At 37.6% G+C, this 23,820-nt stretch overlaps 1 long non-coding RNA gene across 1 annotated transcript; it reads right to left on the bottom strand.

Annotated features, from left to right (window-relative positions):
- Window positions 1-313: 313 nt before the first annotated feature.
- LOC309445176 lies at window positions 314-18,554 on the bottom strand. The gene is made up of 3 exons (XR_014185246.1): window positions 18,508-18,554; window positions 14,639-14,788; window positions 314-969 (listed from the first exon to the last, which is right to left on the bottom strand). It is a non-coding gene; the product is annotated as an uncharacterized lncRNA (long non-coding RNA).
- Between the last annotated feature and the right edge of the window lie 5,266 nt (window positions 18,555-23,820).

Consider the following 23,820-nt stretch of genomic DNA (forward strand, 5'->3'; position numbering starts at 1 on the left):
ATAAATATGTAAACAGATAAGCGTAATAAATAATCTAGAGTGAGAGCAGAATTATTTTATTAGGCCAGTGAGTAGCTTTGGAATAATTAGAGAAGTTATTAGGCACAGAGTTATTTTTTGGATTTGAAAGGGAGCAGATGTTGTCCAACCTACGCACAAATAAAAATCTTTATTTTATTTATACATAGGGTATATAGTAATACACACATTTAGTAATAAATACTACCATCTCCAAGGAACGGGTTATACAAACCAATGATGCAAGTGCATTACACAAACATTAAATTGTTTTCTATGTTGATCTAAAAGTGTGCTTAAATTCCCCTCCTTGTTTTACAAACTGTTCAGCTGGAACTTCCCCATGGCTGTTTTTCAAGTGTCATATACACACATGGATTTAAAAGGCAGTCTGCATTTCCACATATCATTGCATTAGGTGTCATAGACCCTTAACATCCATGAAGAATCAAGCAACAGGTTCTGATTTTTCCTCAGTATATTGATTACTAATACAACTTTCTTGTTTAGAAACAAATATTCCCACCAAAATATTTAGGTAACCAGTTATCCAATCAATATTAAAATAATTAAACCCCACTGTGATCTGTCCTTCCTAAAATATTATTTTCTACCTCTGGCTTACATGTCCTAATCTCTTGCATAGAAGGAAATAGTGCTGGGAAAGAGAAATCTGCCTCCATGTGCTCTTTGCACTGCTTCTGCCAGTAAAGTCTTCAAGTTTCTATCTAATATAGTCTTTCACATGGAAATTCAGGATGTAGATCTTGTCTGCTGTGCAACACTGTTGAATGACACAAGGTCTATTAACGCAGAGTGCTTTGATTCCTAGTAAATATTTTCTGTCTAACAAAAATAACCATGCTGGAGTTCTACATGCAGGTGCACTGCTCATTGCTTTGATCACACAGGTTTCTTCATTCTTCCAGATATCAGTGAATTTACAAATAGCTAAATGGGAAAAAAAAAAAAAACCAAACAATGAGAAAAAATGAGATTGTGTAAAGTGATACTTATTCCAAAGCTGTGCAACGTTTGTGAAGCATGTGAGTTCATCTGAAAAACCTTTGAGAACGTGGAACCAAAATTAGGGGCAATCATCTGTCTCACAATTTTATGAATTGAAATTTTAAATTGGCTGTAAAAGCAATGGAAGGAATAGTTATGAAGGTAATTAATGACAGCCTGAAGAAGTAGTGACACTAAACCAAAGACAAAGAACACAATCACAACTTTATAGCAGATAAAGCTTTTTGAGATATTTACCCAGTCAAATTTTAATGGCATTTTAATATTATACCATTAGAATTCTTTAGTCACAAAACTTTTTGCCTAACTTTCATATTCTGAAGAGAAAATGAGTAGACTGCTTATTTCTGTATAGACAGGAGATGTCAATGAAAGCACAGTTATCGAGCTTCAGCATTGGAAAGTTACATAGAGCATTTCAGACTCGTAGGAACAGTATATACTCCTTGCCCAAGACAGGCCTTTATATCTTAGTTTTATCAAAGTGATGAGCTTGAGAATTAAAACCAATAACCCTTCAAAACGTTTCCACTTAATATCGTTTACATGGTACATTACAGCACCATTTGCGACAGTCTAGCCAGCTTCAGTGGTTGCAATTACCTGCCTTTCACCTCCTACATCCTCTTCCCTGCAGAAGAGTCTTCAGATATTCTGTTACTCTTTGAAAAAATAAAATGGTTCTAACCTTGAATATTTTAATACGAAACAAACCAAAACCCACTTGAATCTTACACTGGTTGCCAATCACTACCCCCCTCTGCCTTGGCGGTGCACTTTATTGTTGAAATTATAACCTGAAGGTCTTTTAAATACACAGCACTGTACAAACGCCTGCTAAGTAGCAGGATGTAATGTTCTGGGGAATTAAGGTAACTACTACTAATAAGTTAAACAAACAGTGTTCAATCATTGTTGTCCCTTGTGTTCATAAGTTATAGGGCAGGCACAGTCATCAGTGCAGCACAGCACGAGGAATTCTCAGTTCATAAAAAGATCACGTAAGCCTTAGGTGAAGTTTGTAGAAACACAACTGAATTTACAGTGATGCCCCAGCTGAAGGTGACGTTGGTATGATAAGTGCCTGCTGATACATCCCTGAAAACCTAACTTAAATATAGGAGGACATTTTCATAGATCTCATTTTTTCATTGCCTTTATGTTCCTGCCCACCAGCTGCCTCTTTTTTCCTACTCCAGTGGCTGTGTCTCCCTGTATCTGAGAGGAGCACAGGCCAAACTCGTTAATATTCATCAGTTCAGCTTTTCTTTCATTCTCAAGTTCAAAGGGTACTGTAACAAACAACTGAGGGCTGTACCCAGAGGCTAATATCTCTACTTCTTCACATTTCATTGGAAAATAGACACAAAATGAAAAACATCTTGTCCTCAATCACAAGCCTTCATAAACTGTGGTAATTAGAACTCTAAAATTTCCTTGAAGCTCTGAAAATGCTCAGGGACTTGTTTGTAAAGGTAGTGAAAGTGACCACCTCTGTGGGACGCCTCATACACCTTCAATTCCTCCTTTGTAGCACCTCTAAGTTTCCTAAGAACCACGCACTTCGTACAAATTATTAATATCATGCATATGAGAGTGTGACACTTCTTGCAGTAATTTTCTTTAACTATGTCGCAGCTCTGGACATCATGAGCTCTTGGTTTACTCCTTTACAATGCAATTCACTAACTTCATCCCCAGCTAAGAAAGCAGACAATTTATAGCCCCCCTTCCCCAGCTTTACAGATACAACAACTGAGAAGTTCCACAAAGTTGCTATAAGCAAAATTAGGAACATTATCTAGGTCACTAACATGACAGAGCCAACTCTTACAGATTCAGCTCTCAATATGTCTCAGCTCACTAGAGGACTAGTAACGGGAAATTTTGCTGGAAGCTATTAGCTCATCAATTGCACATGCCACAGAGAAAAGAAATTTGGGCATATTAGTCACCAGTCACAGGATAAGCCACCAATGCAATGCAAATGCAAAAAAGGTAAATGAGCAGCTAGAGAGTATCAAAGCCAGGCATTCCCAGGGGAAACTAGAAAACATTAATATTTGTCAAAACAGCTGGAATGCTCAGTAGAGCTCTGGCTATTCTTATTTTTAAAAGTTATGTGAGACTGAAACATGCAGAGAGAAAGAAGTGACAGAGGAACAAAGAGACTATTATATGAGAAGAAACTTGGAAAAGCTCATTGGAGGATATGACCGTTCTCTATAAACACATTTCAGGATAGACACCAGGGATCTAAAAGAATAATTTAAGTTAAATGTTAAAGCAGGTAGATGAAGAAATGTCTAAAACTGAACCCTCTAAGACTAGAAATTAGAAGGTTTCCAGCCATCAGGACAACGACATCCGTGAATAGATTTCCAGGTAAAGCAGTGAAGACAAATATCCTAGCTATTGTAAAGCTTGATCAGAGTTTTATGAAACAGCAATGGCAACATGACTTATTGATCCATTAAGCTTTTTCCAGTCTTTGTTTCCTAACATGCTTCTTCCAGAGGCACAGATAGAGAGGTAGGAGTCTTAATATCTAACTGCAGCATCACAAACACATGGCATCTCATGAAAACCAGTCCCCAGAGAAGACATCAACCTCCTTCACGTAAAAAATAATGCTGTCAATACAAGTGAAACATTCCTGCAGCTGCTGGGTTCAGACCTTCGCTACCCAATCAAACAAGGAAAAAATACAGAAAAAAAAGACTGATAATCCAGTTTTCCCCAGACTGAAATTGATATGTTGTTTAATGTATCTTTTATTAACTTCAGACAGTCCAAAGTGGCCCTTTTACAGTAGGTAATGACTAGACTGTAGTGGATATTCACAGAAAGTTATATATAGAAATATTTTCTGAACACAGAGTAAGATGTTGTTTCTGTAACTCAAAAAAGCTTTGAACTTGAGTCAGCAAACTGGCATTTCCAGAGCTTACCCTTATTCTTATCTTCAGACACAGCTAAAAGGCTAGTCAAACTTTGCTTCAACTCTTGGTCTTTGGCACAAACTCCCCATGTTTTCCTTTTTGTATTCAGCTACATAGCCAAACGTGCATGTGAGGAGAAGCTTACCATACCACGTGTTGATATGCACAACTTTAAGTGCATTCACACACACTTAGTATATCCTTTCAAAATTTATGAAGTGCATACATGTTCTCACTTCATGTATATGGCAGATCATAGGACAGGATTTGATTCCGAGTGCAGTTCCATGGTATGCTTTGCACTAGTATTCACTCACAACAGAAAGCTTAGCATAGAATTTAAACCTGAATTGTCTTATTTATAAAGTCTTCTGATTTGCACAAGCATTTATTTACTGTCTTCCACCTCTGCACATTTTAGGAAGTACAGGCTACTCCAAGAACCCAAATATAACTAAAAATTAACATATTTAACAACTCTAAAACACATTAGTACTATGCAGCAAGTGGAAAAGCCCCGAAGGCTTTTTCTAATAAGCTTTGAAGGCTGAGAGATTGTCTATCTTTGTCAATAGAAAACATCTTGAAAAGCTGAGAACTCTAATTCAGATATGGGAGATCATTATCCTTTCCTGCCACATTCCTCAATTATTTTTGTCTAACCACCATGGACCCATCTTGCTCCCAAATCTTGTCTTGCAAGATCTTGTCTTTTACCTCCAGGAGAAAGATGTAGGTAAGATCTGAACATGCTTAGTAACTGTGCCGGGATAACTTCTTATCAGAACGTGAAGGCTTTATCATCAGCATTTCCAATGTGCTACCAGACCTTCATACTGTCCCCATGATAGGAAGCTCTCAGCTCAGAAACTTCCTGTCACTATACAAGTCTGAAGAGCACAAGTTTGACAGGTTGAATACCAGACTTCTGCTCTATCCTCACCCTAAATATTCTTTTGCTGTATGCCTAAAGACTGCAACTTAAAAAAAAACAACCTAAAAAATGAGTGCTTGCAAACTCCAGTAAACAGGGATAACAAGCATCTACACAAGAGTATTATGCACAAAGAGAGGTCAATATCAAGTTCACAGATGCAGAAACACAAGCTTGCATTAAAAGTCTTTCGCTCTTGTGTTTTGAAAGCCAGGGAGTGAACACAATCACTGATGTACATTTCTGTACACAGCACTGCAGAGTACTATATCCCATTTTCCAGGTAAATAGCTAATGTTTCTCTATAATTTTGTATGCAATAGGCCCTATTCTTGACTAGTTGGTCAGCTTACTACTCAGGTGAATCAGCCTGTGACAATTTCGAGCTCAGATGAAACCAGTGGTTGTCAATCCTGTCTTCTTTCTTTCAGGAGAAAATTCCAAGCAGAACTGTAAGGGTGGTTGGTGACTGTGAGCTAATCATGTCTCCAGGGAATTGCCTTTTTTGAATACACTTCACACTTTCTGAGCTTCAACTTCAACAGCTGTAATTACTTTGCAATAATTAGACCTCGGCAGTGTGTATTTCTTAAATGTCTGCCATATCTAAACATGCCAAAACCATAACCCATTTAGCACTCTAGTCACAGGATATTAACATATGCCCCAGTATTGCTTACCTCTTCTGCACTAAAAGCTTTCGTTTTTGACTTAAACCAGATCAGACTTCAAAACCCCAAGGACTGTTGTGAGAACCTCTACATGAAACAAGAGGAGCCTTCTAGCATTTATGCCCCTTGAAGCTATGATGGGAAGTTGAAAGGTTTGGGATATTTTTTTCTTCTTTTTAACCTTTGGACTAAAGCAGTTTTAATTGCTACAGGCATTAAAAACTACCTACATGATGAAGAGAGTTTCCCCCTACTTGTCCTTCCCTCACAACACATCACCGCAGCTAGCTCTCATCAGGATGCCACCATTATCAGAGAGCAGCAGCTGTTCACAGTGTCCAGTGAAACACAGACCTACTTAAACAGGCATTCATAAAGACTGGGTAACTGAAAACATACAAGAGAATGATCTTCAATTATTCCCAGTATTAGCTGGTGTCCTCTGTTTGAACTAATCATCCCTCTCCAGATCACAGTAAATAATCATCCTCTCCCAAAATATAAGCCTCAAATCTAGCACAGGAAAATCAAGATGCTTTTGGCATTACTTGTCTCCAGACTTTTTCTCCTAGCAAGATCTTTCATTCAAAAAAGAGTTTAGACATATATGTTTAGTCTTCTAGTGTTCAACAAAGTGATACAACCACAAGTGAGTAATCACTTAAGTTAATCTACCAGAGCAGAAGAAGAGAGAGAGCAAAGGGATTTTCATTCAGCTGCTGGGAGTAGGAGGCAACATCCGTGATGTGCAAAGCTTCCATTCACAAAAACTGTTTGCTCTCTTCTGAGAGCTCCAATGGCCAGACCTGACTTTCTGGGAAGGGTACCTAGCCATTCCTAGATAGTAACAGGCAAGCAAATGGAAGCACATCCAACCAATTTTTGCTGATCAAACCCCACAGGAACCAGATAAATAATATTCTAGTCCTGTGCTCACTGAGTCCATGAGATCTTTCCATTGCACTTAGGAAAGTTTATCTTTCTGTTTTATACAAAATAAAACTATCGACCACATTAATCTGGCATTAAATGACCCCTCTCTGACTTACAAACAAAAAATTCAGAGATAACGTGTTTTTGGAGAGACAGGACATATCATCTTATTTTTCTAATATCAGTAAAGGTTCTAGATGGAGTAGTAAACGGCAATCACAGTGGCTAACTGGCTAGTACAGTTGCTAGTGAATAGGAAGGTCCAATTAAAAAAAAAGAAAGCAACAAGATGTCTTTAAAAATCTTTTCATTTGAAGAAACGGGAAACATGAATTATTTTCTCTTCTTCTTATAGCAGATTTAAAATATTTTTTTCATCTTCGTTAATCTGTTTGCACACTTGATGTTTTATTTTGAAAACAGTGCATTAAAAATGGGAGAAAATCGTTATTTAATTCCTTTTGAAAATATGTCCATGAAAGTGTGTCCACAGATAACTAATTTATGTACTCTGAAATAGTGCTGAAAGATTTCATTATTCCTGGACAAATAGCCCCTTCTTTCCATCTGACATACTCTTATTGTGTCCAATAACACTTTCGACAATTTGAATTCATGTTTACTTATGCACTACTTTCATCTGCCTATGTGAATTTTAAACTATTGGTCTATATAGAGACCTAATGACAGTTTGACAGAAAAATGAGTTAGATACAGCTGACCAATTTTCAAACTAGCATAGAAAATATCACTTCAAAAAAGCCCAGCAGATGATCAATAGCCCTAAAAATCAGCCACTTTCTTCTGCTGTTGGATGACAAGACTAAACTCCTCATTCTCAGTTCTCCACTTAGACATCTGAACTTTCAGATACCATAAAACAGGTACGATGAAGAACTTGACATCTTAACCACACCATATTTTCATGTCTTAAACACATCTACTTTTGTCCGGCTTTGCAAAGACATTACATGCCTGTTTTAGAGATGGAAATGCCCTGCATATTAATCTTTATTATTTATGATTTATTCATCATTATCTAGCCAAATTCTATGGTATTCTCATTACACAGATGTTGCTGGGTTTTCTAATTCTGTGTAGTGCTGTAAAGCCTGCCATGTAAGAAACATTCCCAAACACTCAGACTTACCCTTTTCTCTATGAACTGGATTCCATAGGCTTGAAATAACATTAGGTGACAATGGATGGTTGAGTTTCCATTCTAAAATCAAATTATCTGCCCAAGAACCTCAGCTTCCTCATTTTCAAGATTATCTAAAAAATAATTACACATGTAATTGCAAAAAAAATACAAATGTAGTTAAAACAAGGTAAAATATAACAAAACTAGTCAATCAAGTCATTCAAGAAAGAGTAAAAAAAAGAGTAAAGACCTTAATAAACTCTTTCTTTCTTCTTGCAGTTACTGAGGATGAAATAGGTAGGATTCTAATGGATTTTTGATTAAATCTTAATGAAAACTCCACATGAGAACAATACAGAAAGACATCTTCTCTCAGTATATTCTGTGCTCTATTAGTTTTAGCCAAGCAGGAGCAAGTCCTCTTCGAATTAAATATGCATGCTGATGTATTGCACAGTTTCTCATTCTGCTTTGCCTTTAAGAAAATAAACAAGCACTAGATGAGAAGAAATAATCGCTGGAGATTTTAAATTCATTCACACTTCCGAGAGCAGAAAACAATGAAAAAAGCTAGAATCTGATTCTAATTTGAAATCAACACAGTTGCAGATGGAAATTTCTCTATAAAAGTATCTAAAGATTTCATTCAAGTCAACAGTCTCTCTCCTTGAAGCAGAAACTAGAATTTCTTCATGTTCCCATGTAACAGAACAAGAGAAATTGAAAGGTATTACTGCCTCTGGATAGGTGAATATGAAAAATTTCTCTATCATTTAACATTTTTCATTGTCTCTGATGAGAAACTTCTTTAAATTGTTCTTATACATGTCGAGTATACCAAAACATAATTTCTGTCATGGTTTTTATAAATGCTGTATGTGCTGAAGGTAATCACAACCAGTCACATATGTTCCCTCCTCAAGCCTTTCAGAGGTGACCCATCTGATCCCCCACTCCCCGCAATGATGGCAAGTCTGCCCGAGCAGGCACAGGTGCTCCGGCATCGCCTGCTCTGTTCAAAAACTCCTTTGCTATCCCGTTACCAATTCCTTCACGTTCCTGCTCAGATCACAGCCCTCATCCTCTTGCACTTCACGGGCAAAGCGTCTCAGTCATGATGTGTTTGAAACACAATACTTTTTTGCCCTCCTGATTGTGTTGGATTATTTATCTGTTAGAGCACTGTAAACAGCCTTCGACTGCCACAGCTCGGCTGCCTTTGGTGACAGGACAACACGTGCAGGGCAGCACTGCGGCCCAACCGCTCCTGCCCTGAGTCTGGTTCCTGACTGCACACAGGTAACCAACACATCTCATTCGCTGCTTCTTGTAACACAACATTGCTGTCTAGAAAACAGGGACCAAGAGGGTAATAAAATCCAGGTCCCATATTCTCAGGTGCTCTTTTACACATTCTAGCAGAGTTTAACACAGCCGTAACACAAGCAATGATGCAGTAACTCCTGCAGTAATGTGCACTTGCGGCCTTTGAAAGAACACTCTCCTCTTCATCCCAAGAAGGAACAGCTGTATATTTATACAAAGTATTTCATTTTTACTGTATTTTAGGCATGTTTATACATGTCTACCAAATCTCCTTGCTCAGGATTTTTTCTACTATAAAATACTTGCAATTTTGCATTGCAAGCTGATGAGCAAATGAGCTGTTTTAGGCAAAACTTCCTGTCACTCTAAGTGCTGAACATCAGGCTTTTCCGCAGACAATGTCAATGCAGGGAGAGCCTCATGGGACTGGCCATCTCCCTGCATGGTATCTTGCCTGCAGAGCTAAGCTTGCGGCTTAAACTACTGGAATGCAGTGTAAGATAAATGAATACATGTGGTGAATAAGAATGTTGTATTTTGTAACCTATACATCAGAAACCAGTGGTTCAGGAATAGATATGAAGATGAGTGCTGAGTCCTGCTGGAATTTCAGAAGTAATTTAAGAAGTAGAAAGTAATAATTTAAAATGGAACTTAGGCAAGCTGCTAGCACTAATGCCATAACCTTTACAAAAAAAGGGAAGAAAGGGGAGGAATACAGGTAGCATCACTGTGTGCACAGGGAAAAGTTGTGATTAATTTATCTGACCTGTTTCTATAATGAAAACTGTAAAAGCAGATTAGTGCTCTATTATATTGTACCATGTGCAGATATCTTTTCTAACACCAAAAGGATGTAAAAAGCTGCTGAATGGCAGCAACTTGACCCATGCTTTGCCAAGGACTACTATACTATACAAAAGCCAAGAGGAAAGCAAGGGTTTGGCAAACAGATTTATGTGATCCCAACAGTCTGAACTGCCACTCTTAACAACTACCATGGGATATTCAAAGAATACAATCCTCCTGACAATATTCTTTGTCACATTTATCACTGAATTTGATGAAAACACTCCAATCACTTATGGTGATTGGCCCTATTGTATTCTGTGTAGCTGCATATAACCTAATTACATGAATATTTATCATCTCAAGTGTGACCTAAGCAACAGCTTATTCCAAGCAGAGTCACTTTTAATAGCTACTGGTCCTTTACAGGTATTTTATTATATACAGAATGCTCTTATATCCACAACCAGCCTGCGACCTAGACCAGCAGACAGCTAATCCAGCTAATTTTATATGTTGGGTTTTTTTTAGCTAAGCATGTGACTGGTATAATTTCTTCAAGTTAGTGATACATGGCAAGAGAGACAGCTAAAAAATGAAAGAACCTCAGAAAGCTACTGCATTTCTCCTCATAAAAGAAACAGGCAAAATAAAACCTATTTATTGCTACTGACATTTTAGCTATATATCCTGTACAATGTAGCTAATAGATTACCAGTCAGCTTTAAAATTATTTAATAAATAAACCCCCACTGGCTCAAATGCTTATTTTCAATATTTTCCCAATGAACTAAGCACAACAATTTTAGAAGTATTGCAAAATTACTTATTTCACAAATCATATGCTTTTTGCCTATTGAAATTATCATTCTACTGTATCAAGAAAAGATAAACACTACACAAAGAAACACATAAAATTTCCTTGACTGCTAAGAAACAATAATAAAGTAAATACTAAAACATTAAATTGTTAGTAAATCCCTTTTTTGGTTATGTGCATTTGGTAAAAAGTTACATAAGACCAGCAGAAGCTAGGCAGCACGACAAGTATTGTTTGCAGAAAAGGCCAATTATTCCAAATATATCATCTTGGAATGGAAAACAAACCAACAGACAAACCCACCAAACAAAAAACCTCCAAACTAGTGGTAGTCAACATGCAGCACCTGGTTTTGACTTTGACCAAGTAAACTGGAATTAGGAATCTGTCCCTCGTAGCAATCTACTGTGTCACCACTGGACACGTACAATAGTGACTCAGGCTTACTGATATGAAGAAGAAGTTTTAATGTGAAGTACAACATATCACACCTATGTTGAACTGAAAACAAACACTTTAGAAAGGACAAGATCTTCATCTGATATAATGACCTTTCAGCTGATCACTTTGATTTTTCCATAACACAAGTCTAATCACACCAGTTGAATCAAACAAGAGGGAATGGGAAAGTGGGGTGGAGAGGTGAATGGAAAGATTACTTGGATTGTGTGGTACATGTAAAATAATGAAATGCCCACATCAAGGCATTTTTATAAATATTAAAGCATTCTACAGTGCAGCCAGAAAGATAGGAAAAGAGACGAGTAGAGGCTAATTCTCTGAGCTTTCAGAAAGCACCAGCTTTGGAGGAGTAAGACCTACAAACCACAAAGCATCTGCAACTTTAAGATACCTATGTACCACAGTGCACAGTAAGATGGGTTGATCTAAATGTAAAAGCTTTATCCACAGTTGATGACAGATGTTTCCTGCCTAAATGCATAGAAAGATAAAGCAAAGAAAGAATCATAAAATATAATTTCAAATTTGCAAATGGTCTATGTGAACTAATTACAGCAGTAAGAGCTGAGGGAAAAGATGGAACATATTCACAACACAAATGAAGGCACTAATTCATTTTTTTCTATAGTAGAATCATTGGACACAATTATTGAAGCACATACATAGTGGGATATATTAATAGGTAGAAATATTCATACTCTTCTATATGTACAGAAGAGAACAAGCTGGGCATATCGGAACACCTGGGAAATCCACTTCAGTATAAGTTCAATGAAAACACCAAGAGAGAAAGGGGTAAGAGGAGCAGCAGCACCTCCAGTTCACCTCTTTCTATCCCTGGGGCCCCTCCTCACAAGTAAAAACAAACCTCGTGCAGCAGATTCTGCAGGAAAAAAGCTTTTTGAGGCAGTCTAATGCACATTGCTTTTTCTTTCCTTTTAAGTGTTTCAGAGTGAGCTGAGCCACAGGTATGTGGAGCAGACACATCTTTAACACCGATGTCCTGATGGTCCTTGCAGGAACGGGGAAATGCAGGAGGTGCAATGTGAAGAGGACGGGGCCTGCTGTGCTGCCAGCCTCACAAGTTTGTGAAAAAGCAGCTGAGCAGTCATCCTCTCCCTAAGCACCTAGTTCTTATATTTTTCACTAAAGACTTCTCTGACACCATCACAGTGAGACTGTGCCAGTTTCTGAGAAACCAATTTATCCTGTCTTTTTAATGGAGTTACGTGACAGATTAAAGCAAAAATACCTGCATGTCTCCCCTTCCCTCTGAGTCTGCACACAAACTCACTGTTTCATGGCATGATTCCTGGGGGTGAAAAGAGGAGGAATCTGGAAATTATTACAGGCTGCCCTTCTTTGCCTTGCACCTTGCAGGCCTTTCCTTTCTATTCTCAACCTTTTTCTCTTGCAGTCGTTTTTTAAAATTCATGCAGCAATAGGATACAGCATATACCAGCCAATGAATAGATATACTCAGTACTAAAGATTTTGTCAGTCACAAATCGCATCCTAGTGTAGATTTTGAATAATGTTCTTTTGGCACAGACTGAAAGGATCCTTGTTAGCATCTCACTGAGAAGCTGAGATCTTCATATTTTCCTTTGTCATGACATGAAGTAAATTTCTATTCGCTTTTAGTATTCTCTGTCTGCTGGGCACATTCAGACTGTCTGGGCAATGACCCTTCCGTGAAGTGAGTCACAGCTTAAAAGGTAAAATGCAATTTCATTATTTTTGGTGATGTGAGTAAAAATGCCCAGAATTCAGCAGAACATATACAGATGCATACCACAAAACAACAACAGCTGTGCCCTCTGTGCAACCAGCTGAGCTTTAACATCTTTGGTTCTTTAGACCCTTTGCCACAACCCCTATTTCCTGACTCTTTTTCTTATTTCCTTGTCTGGTTGTGAGTGAATTGTTTCCATGTTCTTCCTTGTAGCTGTACAAGATACGTTTAAACTGACTAGCACTGGATTGCTTCTATTCATAGTATCTTTAATTTCTTCAGTCCACTTTAATTTCCCCATCACACTTAGTTCCTTTATTTGTTTGTTCTTCTTTAGACAGAGAGAAGTGAGTAGTATTTACTTAGCTTACTTATATAACTGATTTGCTCAGCTATGCAAACAGTACCAAGACTGTCATATTCTTCAGCAGACAGACATTTTGCTGGTCAGTCCCTGTAAAAACATTATCGGTCGCTCTTTTCCTTGTTATTGTAACACTTGCTGACCATGGATTTGTTGCTCTTTTTCCTTCTGTGACTGAAGTAGCACTTTATGGTGATTTTTTGCCATTAATGTAATTAATATGCTAATAAGACAGACGGTAGCATGAACACTTGTGGTTATTGCACCCTGTATCCCCATTCCTAATAGCTTTAATTCCTGATTTGCTTGAAATGGTAGTTCATAATAATGAAAAATTATCTAAGATCACAGCTCCAAGATCCAGAGGAAATGCAACTCGAATTCTTTCCAGTAAGGGTGTAGTACTGGTGTGATATTAGTGTGGTATTAACGTACATAGGAAACTAGCATGGGTTGTCTTAGAGCCCCAAGTGCAATAGGAACAGCCAGACCAGCAGTTTAACTGCTCTTCCCTGCATATATCACCCTGAATGCACACAGAGCATTGGATTCCTTCTGAGCACCAGAAGATTAATTCATGCCATCCCCAGAACCCACCTGATTACACACGGATGACTACAAGGAGAGAAACTGAAATAGCATTGCTAAGACCCAAGCCAGGATAACTAAAACTGCCATTAAGCCTAACATTTTGGGTTCAGAGGTAATGTACATTGTAAGCCCTTAAAGAACAGGTGACACAAAGTCTTTAAATAATGTATCTTCAGGAGGATGTTTTATTTCCTGTATCCTTCCATCCTCATTTAAAACTTTACTTTTGTAAAACTAATTAAGATTCTCCCATCTTACAGTTTACCTGTTAGGCCTGTCTTCCATCTGTTCATATGCTTGTTATTGATTCTGCAGAAAATCAGGTATTTTCTCTCCAACACAGCAAGGGCTATCCTCACTGCTCATTTAGGACCATGGATCATGAGTTCTGTGCCAAAGCATAGTTAATGCACTTTGGAGAGCATCTGCCTCAGCTCAATGGCCAACAAAACACATGTGGTCTCTCTGTGACAGAACAGGACCAGCTAAAACAATGGCTGCCAAAGAGCAAAAGTAATAGTTCACTATTTTTAAAACTGTCAGCTTGATGGTCCTGGCTCCTGAACTACTCCAGCAGCAGAATGAATTGCTTGTCTGGTTTCCTCCTACTTTCAGCAGAACATGCTGTTGTGAGAGCATTAAAAAGGTAGTGCAATTCGGTCTGCTCATAGGCTCAATGTTTTCCCCTCTTCCCACACTATCCTCAAGACAGTCACTGTGTATTTGTGGACAGAAATGAATTTACTGATTTAAAATTGCTTAGCAAGACTGCAAAATCCTTATTGTAGATAAAATACTTTGTATTTGCTACATTTGGCAGCAGGGCTCTGTGTTTGGGTTCTGGTTAACAACATGGCTATTCCGAAAACAAGTATCAAACCTCTCTTTCCATGTGGTGTGAGACCGTTCTCCTGTGCGACTCCGGGCAGCAGTCCATGTCTCTCTCCAGGGTTACAACCCTCTTCTTGTATGTGCCCTTGACGTCCTGAGAACCGATAGGAAAGAACTACACGAACAGCATCTAGCAAACCTGCTCAGAAAGAAAATTGTCAATTGTAAAAGAAAGGAAAGAAAACCATGCAGAGCGCAAAGCTTACAAATCCCTTGTACAAATAAATAAATATGGTATTAATGGGTGAGTGACAAAGATAACAGCTTATCAGCCTCAGTTGCATCAAAAAGTTGCAATTTCACACTCTGACACCTTATATTACTGAAAAGAAATATATAAACTTATGCATTAATCAGAGAAAGTGAAACACAAATGGTTCCCTCCACTCCCACCTGCAATTTGTGCTTTGGAAAAATAGGAACTGGCATTAAAATAGAGATAGAATGACACCTACTGGCTGTCAGGAACTGGCTTGTTTCGCTGCTGAAAATGTGGGAGGTTTTGCTTGTTTGCTTTGTTTATTTGTTTTTCTCCCTTTCCTCAAAATATTTAGTCTGAGACTCCTATTATTAATCACCCGCTTTAGGTGTTGGACAGGGAATGAAGAATAGATCAATAAGTTCCCCAAATAAAAGCCTTCTCTGGTCAATTTTTAACCAACCAGTTACCTAATTAAAAATATCTACATAAACAGCTCAATGTGTTTCAGATCTTTAATATTAATCCTAGTGAGTAAATAGATGCTTTGCTTCAGACCTACCAGAAACTGCAAAAACAAAGTCCAGTTTTGCACTGGATGCAGGTATCTATAGTACATTTTACTAGAATAAATAATACTGATAAACATAACTCTGTCTTTTATAGAAAAAAAATATTTAAGCTATATTTGACAGTGCTGTATACCTCTGTAATCAGTTAATTTCCTGGATTAATTTAGTGTATTATTTTTCATTTTCTTTATTTAAACTTCCCAAATCCTCCTTTTTCAATGATAATATTTTCATATGAACAAGAAATTAGATTGCCAGAGCTTCCTTGCTCCTACCACTTTTTTAACCAACCCAGAAGCATCATCAGTGATATAAAAACCTTAGAAGGGCTTGAGATTTTGTTAAAGGTCACAAAAACATTGCAGTTTTAAGTGAACACTCTTCTCTGTACTATACATGTGATCTTGGTCTCTCCACTTACAGATCTTCTCAGTATGAGGGTGGCCCTTTTCCCTGTCAGTGATACTCTGTGGGTGATATTGCCAGTACAAACAAATTGATCTTGCTCACTTTCTATCTGCCACAAGATATATTTTCTCCTCTGGCAGTTTCTTCAAGCTGGTTAATTAAACTCCTCTCAACTCTCTTGTCTGCTCACCAGGAAACATTTCTCTAGCTCTCACGCATCTGGTAATGGTCAGAAATCAGTGATACAGACATGAGCGTTTGGTCATTCTTTCCTAATATATTCAGCTCAGAAACAGAAAAATTCTAAGGAGATCACAATGCGTTATCCTGGTTAGGAAAAGTGAAATGATAAACATAATTGAGTTGGTGTATATATTAATCTATATGGCATATCTTTGCATGACATATTGCAGAGAAGCAATAGTAAGACTCAATTCTGGTCTTGAGCCATGGGCAAAATTGACAAATATGTACAATGAGACAATATGTAAACAAAGATGGGAAAAAAAGTTGAGGGTGAACAAAAATAAGGATAAGAGCTGATATTTGCAATAGCAGACCAGGTATGTCTTCTGTAAAATTTCAATGGCAGGAGCTGATACAGACTCAACAGGAACAGCACAGCTGTGCAGCTGCAGGGAGGAGAGCTCCCTTTCCCCAGCCCCCTGGGCCTGGATCCAGCAGAGGGGACGCTGTGCCCAGCTGCACCTGCGAGCAGACACACGGGCACCCCGACACTCTCTGCTGCATCAGCTCCCCTTGGGTCTGTGTATCTGGCACACAGAACCCCAGGCCGGACGGGAGCTGCAGCGCTGCAATAGTGTGCACAGCAGGACAGAAGGAAAACGGAAAACTTTCAGCACTCATATGCCTTTTTATTTCATTTGATGTAATGTATTTAAGTTCACAACATGTTCCCAGGTATTTCTTCAGGGACAGTGTGGATATACTAATACCATCTCTTTCTGTCCTAACCTATGATCTTGAAAAATAGCTAACAATGCACTAAACTGAAACTGGTACATTGTTGTTGATAATTTTTTACTGCACAAGCTATCAGAGAAAAACAAAGTTCACCGAATTCAATAAGAATCATCCAGAAGTTAGCAGGAATCACAAGGTAAATTAATTTAAATCTGGGCATCAGTACACTGGTTATATATTGAGGTCTTATCCAAAGACATTGAATGATATGATGACCTGAAGATATGACACGTTCCACTATGACAAAAATTAACTCTATACCAGCCAAAACCAGTAACATGAAAATACTCTGGACGTCAAGTCTATTTACAGGAAAGCTTGAGATAATTTAACAACTCTTATGTAACCAGCACTGAAGAAAAAGAGAAATAGTATGAGAGGAACCGCTTTGGTAATATAACAGACTTACGATCAACAGATCTCAGGTAATCAACTGAATGTTTTAAATTGCTAATAAGTAATTATCTTTTAGCTTCACCTTGAACATAATTTCTGTTCATCTTATGCTTTCATCAGGTTTCCTAGTTTCAGTAAAGGGGGGAAGTTTTAATGTGATTGCAATCATATTCATAGATTTTAAGCACACAATTCTCCAATACAGGTTATTCCTAAGACATACTATTACAGATTCAAACGGTTAGCCCACTTGGAAAGTTCTAGTTCAAACAGGAAGAGGGTAGTATGTTGCTAAAACTCAAATTATTCATCAAAAATTCTCACAGAAGAACACAGTTCAAAATATATGCTTCCTGGCAGAAAAAATCTGTCAATTCGCCCAGCTCAGAATGCTACAACAGTCACCTAATCTTTTCCTGAAAAACAAACTAACCCAAATCTGATGAATCACAACTTAGAAGTGCCTATTTGTCTTGCACAAGTTCAAAAGAAATCTGGCTAAGATACAGTTATCTGTTCTACAGAAGTCCGGAGTTAGATGAGATTGAATCTCAGCCTACAGATAAACAATCTTCTCCTTGCAGTCAATCTCCTGACAGCCAGCAGGACTGAATTTGGTCTGCTCTCCCCCTGCTCTGAGAGGTGGGACTGTATTGAAAAGTTACCTTATGATATTTCATAAAAACATCTCTTCCAGTACACTGCTTACCATTTTCTCTCAAAACTGTTTTCTATATTAAAAAAAGAAATCTGTCTTAGGATAACTGCAATGTGGTCATTCATAACTGTTACAATAAATGTCAGAAAATGTTTAATCTGGCTAAGGATAGGACCATTTTAATGGTTTGTCTATATGATGGGCACTAGGTAGGCATATTGATTTATATACAACTATAATGTAGGTTATATGATCTGCATAACAGTCTAAAAAATGCTACCTATTGCAATGAATGCATGCTGCCTTTTAAAAAATTGCACTGAGGTAGGGTCAAGGTTTTTAGCTCCAAGAAAAAAAAAAAGAGATTTTTTCCCCGCAGTTTAAGTCATAAACTCACAAAAAATCACTGTGTTACGGCTGGGTCCTTGCCTGGCTTTCTGCACGTACCTGGAGTTTAAAGTATGAACTGCTGATGGCTGACTGAAGACCAAATGCTCCATAGCATAGTCTCTGTAAATCACCACTGAGTGAGACTATAATACCCTTCTATCAAGTGTTTATGGCCTTGATTCCATTGTGCCTTCACACTTTAGCACCAACTAGACATAAAAAAATGCTAAAAAAATCACTCCAATTCTTACCTTCTCTGGCCAAGACATTCTCAATGGATTTCCAGAGCTCATTTCAATCCTTAAATAATGACCTACAGCCAGCACCAGGAGCTTAGTTCTCAACTTCGTTTTCGGAAAAATCTACAAAATAGAACATAATAAAGTAACTTGATTTTTCATTATATATGTATCAAAATATCCAAGTAATTTTTTTGTTTTGTTTTAGAAATGCATAATTCAAGCAGCATTTTCTGCATCGTTTAATATCTTTGCTTAGTCTCTTCCAGTTTAGAGATGACCTTTAAAGGTCCTTTCCCACCCAAGCTATTGTATGATTCTATGACAACTGCCTTGAATGGTTTCTAGAGATAATTGTTTTGTAGAGGTGGCATCTTAAGGGAAAAAAAAAAAAAAAAAAAAAAAAAAGAGACATAAAATTATGCTATAAAGCTCAGGATATTATAAAGAAACAATACAGGTTTTCTTAGTGAAATATTCATCAGTAAATTTTCACTACATAGTTTTCCATAAGGAAACAATATCCAGTCAATTCCTAATGCACTTTTTCATAGTTACAGGACCAACAGCAGCATTATTATGGCTTTAACACCCATGTCAGACTAATAGTGTCATATTAACCCTTGCGATTTAGAGCACTGTACAGCTTCCTGTGGTTACAAATAAATAATAATAAAAAACAACAACACAAAAACAAAAAACACAACACCAACCAACCAACACAGACCACACACCATACAAATATAATTAACTTATTCTGATTTCCTGTGTTTAAAGGTAGGCAAGTCTAAGAATGAAGTAATGGCCACTAAAAAACATAAGGTTTGGGGAGGATTTTTTTGAGATACTTTTCTGCAGAACACAGCAAAGCTTTTTGTAGAATTCCTCCGTGTCTCCACAAATGTGGATACACTGTCACTACCTTCACCTAACAGCACTTCTTAAAACCCTCAGTCCTTTCTGCAGCTGGTCAGTGTTCTCTACACATCAATCACCTTCCTTTATGATTTATTCCACAATTACTATGTACCTCAAATCTCACAGCATACCTTCAGAGAACCAAAGTTTCTCAAGCACAGTGAATATCTGACATTGGCTTTCCCACAGGTTAAAAAAAAAAGTACCTATGAGATTGTTTTTTGCTTGGAGCAAAACTTAAAACATGTTTCTGCACTGAGTCTTATCAGTTGGAAAAATGCATTCTATCTTTCTCTTTCTACTTCAAATTTTAAAAATGCTTTCACCATTATAATTTTAGATAGAAATAGAAAATGCTTGCAGAATAAACCATTCTGTTTGGTAACCACAGCTAACCAACCCTGTAGCAGCCAAAGGACAATTTATCAGTAATGTTCATATCACTGATATAGACACAATGAAATTATTATCATCATGGTCTTTACTGATTATTATATTACACAATGTGTCTTCAAGTGTGACACAAAATACCTTGAAAAATATTTCACCTCCAAGTGTTTATGTCAATAGCCAGAAGAAAAATTACCTTTCTTGACCTTTTACCACAAGCAAATCTTTCACCCATTACATATTGATTTTGTGTATTTCAGAATATGCGTGATATATCTCAAAGGATGAAAGCTTAAATGAGTTGTGATAGAAGATGCTTTCTTTCAATAAACAAGGATTAGCTATGAAACCTTTGGTAAAAAAAAATAAAGCACCTAAAGGAAGGAGGCAATCTGCAACTACTGGTACAGCTATGAATGTGCTCCTGGATTTCATTCCAAGTATACCCATTGTCATATTACAATTGACAGAACATGCCTGCTTTTTCTACTAGATTGAAAAGCCACCAATTGCTATAATATCATTGTCCCTACATGTGTTATTAACTAAAATTCATTTTCACTTGGATATGCAAATAAATCACAAAAACACAGAATTGGTTGGGGTTGGAAGAGACCTCTGGAGATCATCCAGTCCAACCCACCTGCTAAAGTAGGGTCACCAGAGCAGATCACACAGGAAGGTGTCCAGGTGGGTTTGAATGTCTCCAGAGAAGGAGACTCCATGACCTCTCTGGGCAGCCTGTTCCAGTGCTCTGGCACCTCAAAGTAAAGAAGTTTCTCCTCATAAGCAGACTGAACCTCCTGTGTTTCAGTTTGTGCTTGCTGCCCCTCATCCTATTTTTGGGTACCACTGAAAATAGCCTGGCCCCATTCTCTTGACACCCGCCCTTCAGAAACTTATCAGCATAAATAAGATCCCCTCTCAGCCTTCTCTTCTCCAGGCTGAACAGACCCAGCTCTCCCAGTCTTTCCTCCTAATCACTTTCTCTGACAGTAGTGGGAAAGCAAACATGTAAGGAGCATTACCCTGTAAAAACTGAGGCTGTGACAGCCTATACCTTCCAACTGTGATAACGAGTCTAGCAATAAGTGTACAATTTCATCAGTTATATTTGTCTAAAGTCAGCTGTGTATTATCAAGATAAACTTAGCAGCATACAGGTACCATGACTATTCCAGGCACGATGTTATAACCATGACAAATCCCCCCAAATCCTTGACTTCTCCCAGTCTGCAAAGGTTGGAGTTCCCTCCGTTCATCCATGCAATCCACACTCACAGTGCAGTGTTTTGTCTGGCATGTCCAGGTGCCCCACAGAACAATGTTCACCTCTGATTCTCAGAACTAGGATCATCAATACTGCAGCATCTTTTGCAGGTTGCACTTCTCAAAGTTACCTTAATACATCTTAAGGTTTCCATGAGCTATGTCTTTTTGTACTTCACATTCTGTGCAGACAGACTGTTCTTCATCCCTGTGGAGAGCCAGTTCCAAAACCAACCCAAAGATAATCAGTCAGTCTGTCCTTGTCCTGCAGCTTTCCTACTGGGAAGTCACCTTCTGAAACCAGCCCAGAGAGAACCAACCACTTCACTCTCACTCTGCCTTACCCGAAACATTATTGTATTGTTTATCCTATGGCCTTCAGCAATTCACTAAATATGTTAATGATAAATCAGCTATTCAGTTTCTACTTAATAATTAAATACTAAGTCAGCAATTCAGTTACTATCTATCTTGCCACAGAAACGCTAAATATATTCATACCGGGTTGACAACTGATTATAAACCCCAGCCCCTTTCCCATATCATGGGTCCATGACTGGTGCTGCCTTCAGTTGTCTTCTTGCAGTGCCAAACCAATTTTGGGACTCTTACAGTTTAAAACCCCCCAGTGTCACTTCCACATCTTCTTAAACCAATATTCCCTGGGAATATATTCACCTGCCTCCCTACAGCATTGCATCTGGAGATCAAGTTCACCTGCATTTTATCACTAACAGCTACTTGAAAATGTCTAAAAATCATTCTCTATAGTCTTCTATCTTCCTAACTTTCACATTCCTGAAAGCAGAATTGTATGTTCTTCTTTAGGTACTTTATAAAATATATGCAGAGGATGTAAATCAAGTGCTTTGGTGTTTGGCAGAGTGAATATTAGAGTAAACCTTCTTCAGTACTCCAATTATCATCACTTCAGTTTTACTGACAGTATTAATCTGTGCTCAGTGCAGCAATTTAATCAATTGTATGTGCAATGTTTGATCTTTGAAAGTTTCATGATTTGAAAGTCTAAAGCCTTTAGCCTCTGCTCAACTTCATTTACAGCAGAGGAAGGAATTCAACTTAGCTATATTAAATGTATAAATACTTAGGGTCTTGCATATTGCATGCCATGTTTCAACTTTGATAGTTTGAAAACTCTTAGAGGTTCTTAAATAAAAGTGAAGATAATTACTCTGTAAGGTCCTACCTACATAAATATATTTTGTTGTTGTTTTTTACCTGTAGGAAACAAAATAACATGATTGCAAAAGAGGTTCCATAGTGTTTCCATGATGCCTAGCTGTTCCTCATGCAAGGGCAGTATTGAGTAATTAAAATCTGTGGAACAATTTAAGCACAGAAAAAAATGAACCAAGTTCACTTCCACATGTTCCTGGTGTAAGTCCACTGATTTGAGCAGAGTTTATCCTTATTTATATCACAGACACATCAGAAACAACACACCTACCAAATGTTTGTACCAGAATTCGCCATATTTACCCATTAGGAAATTTGTAGGACATTATCATTTCCAGCTGTACAATCCAACCACCAGGTCTATGCCGTTTCTTACAAGCATTAGTGATATGCAATTTCAGCACCCATTTGTCACCAAAGTTAAGATTATTTTTCAAATAACTTTCAGGTTAAGATCTCATAAGTCAGAAGTACTGAATACCTTTCTCATGTATGAGATTTTGATTATATTTGTCAGTTGTATGGAAAGAGTTTATTGGTCAGGTAAGATTTGTCTGATCCATCAAGACCCCAGCTTAGATACCCTCCAAAAACCTGCATCATGTTCTATGCAATGTGTGTGCTTCTACATGTTAGATATCCTATTTGGATATAACATTCAAGAGCTGCATATCTCCAAGATTTTCCAAGCAACTTCCATACAGCTTAAATATGCTTAGCAGGAGAGATGTAGACAGATAATATTCCTGGAACAACTGCTGTTGTTTAAAGCACAGAAATAAAGCAGTAAGATAAATCTTTTCAAGGTCTATGCTTCCCAAAAACACCGTTCTAAATTAAATGTCTAGTTTAATGAGGACTCAAAGTGCCTCAAAAGAGCAAATAAAAACTGTATAGTTACAGAGATAGAGGAATTGAGTATTTCAAACCAACATCTAATTTTAAGATAATTATTTCCATTATGTTTATGCTGCTTCAGACGTTACATGACAAACTAGAAAGTATTTATGTTTTATCTTTGCTTTCTTCTGCTTTCATAAAAAAACCCAAAACACATCTACCACACTCCCTGTTTGTCCATCATCATTTGTCAGTCCTTAAGTCTCCCTGCAGTAGCTTTTCAATTCACTGGCCCATTTCAACCAAATCTGATGAGGTTAAGGTTTCGCAAATTTAACTTGCAACTTTCTGAACTCTAATAACTGAATAGAGAACTGCGACCAATTAGTGCCATGACAGAAGACAGCAGGGAGAATTCCAATTTTAACTGTTCTGCTCATTTCACTCATCAGCTAAAGGGCCATAATCAGATGATCAGTCAACCATGAGTAGCTCCAAAGTCACCATGGCATGTGCCACTCTTTGCCAGCCACAAGCACAAAGAAAAGCATTTGGGGGACTAGTGAGAGACCAGACAGCTTTTTGAAGATTGAAAGACACAAAACTGTGGCCAAGCAGTCATTAAGATTTATGAAATGATCTTTCTTTAATTTCTTTATTTTTAGTTTTTTTTTTTTAAAAAAAAATCAGAAATCTGAAATCTGGTATTAG

The sequence above is a fragment of the Streptopelia decaocto genome (assembly GCF_964273445.1).
Source record: "Streptopelia decaocto genome assembly, chromosome: 12".
NCBI classification, from domain to species: domain Eukaryota; kingdom Metazoa; phylum Chordata; class Aves; order Columbiformes; family Columbidae; genus Streptopelia; species Streptopelia decaocto.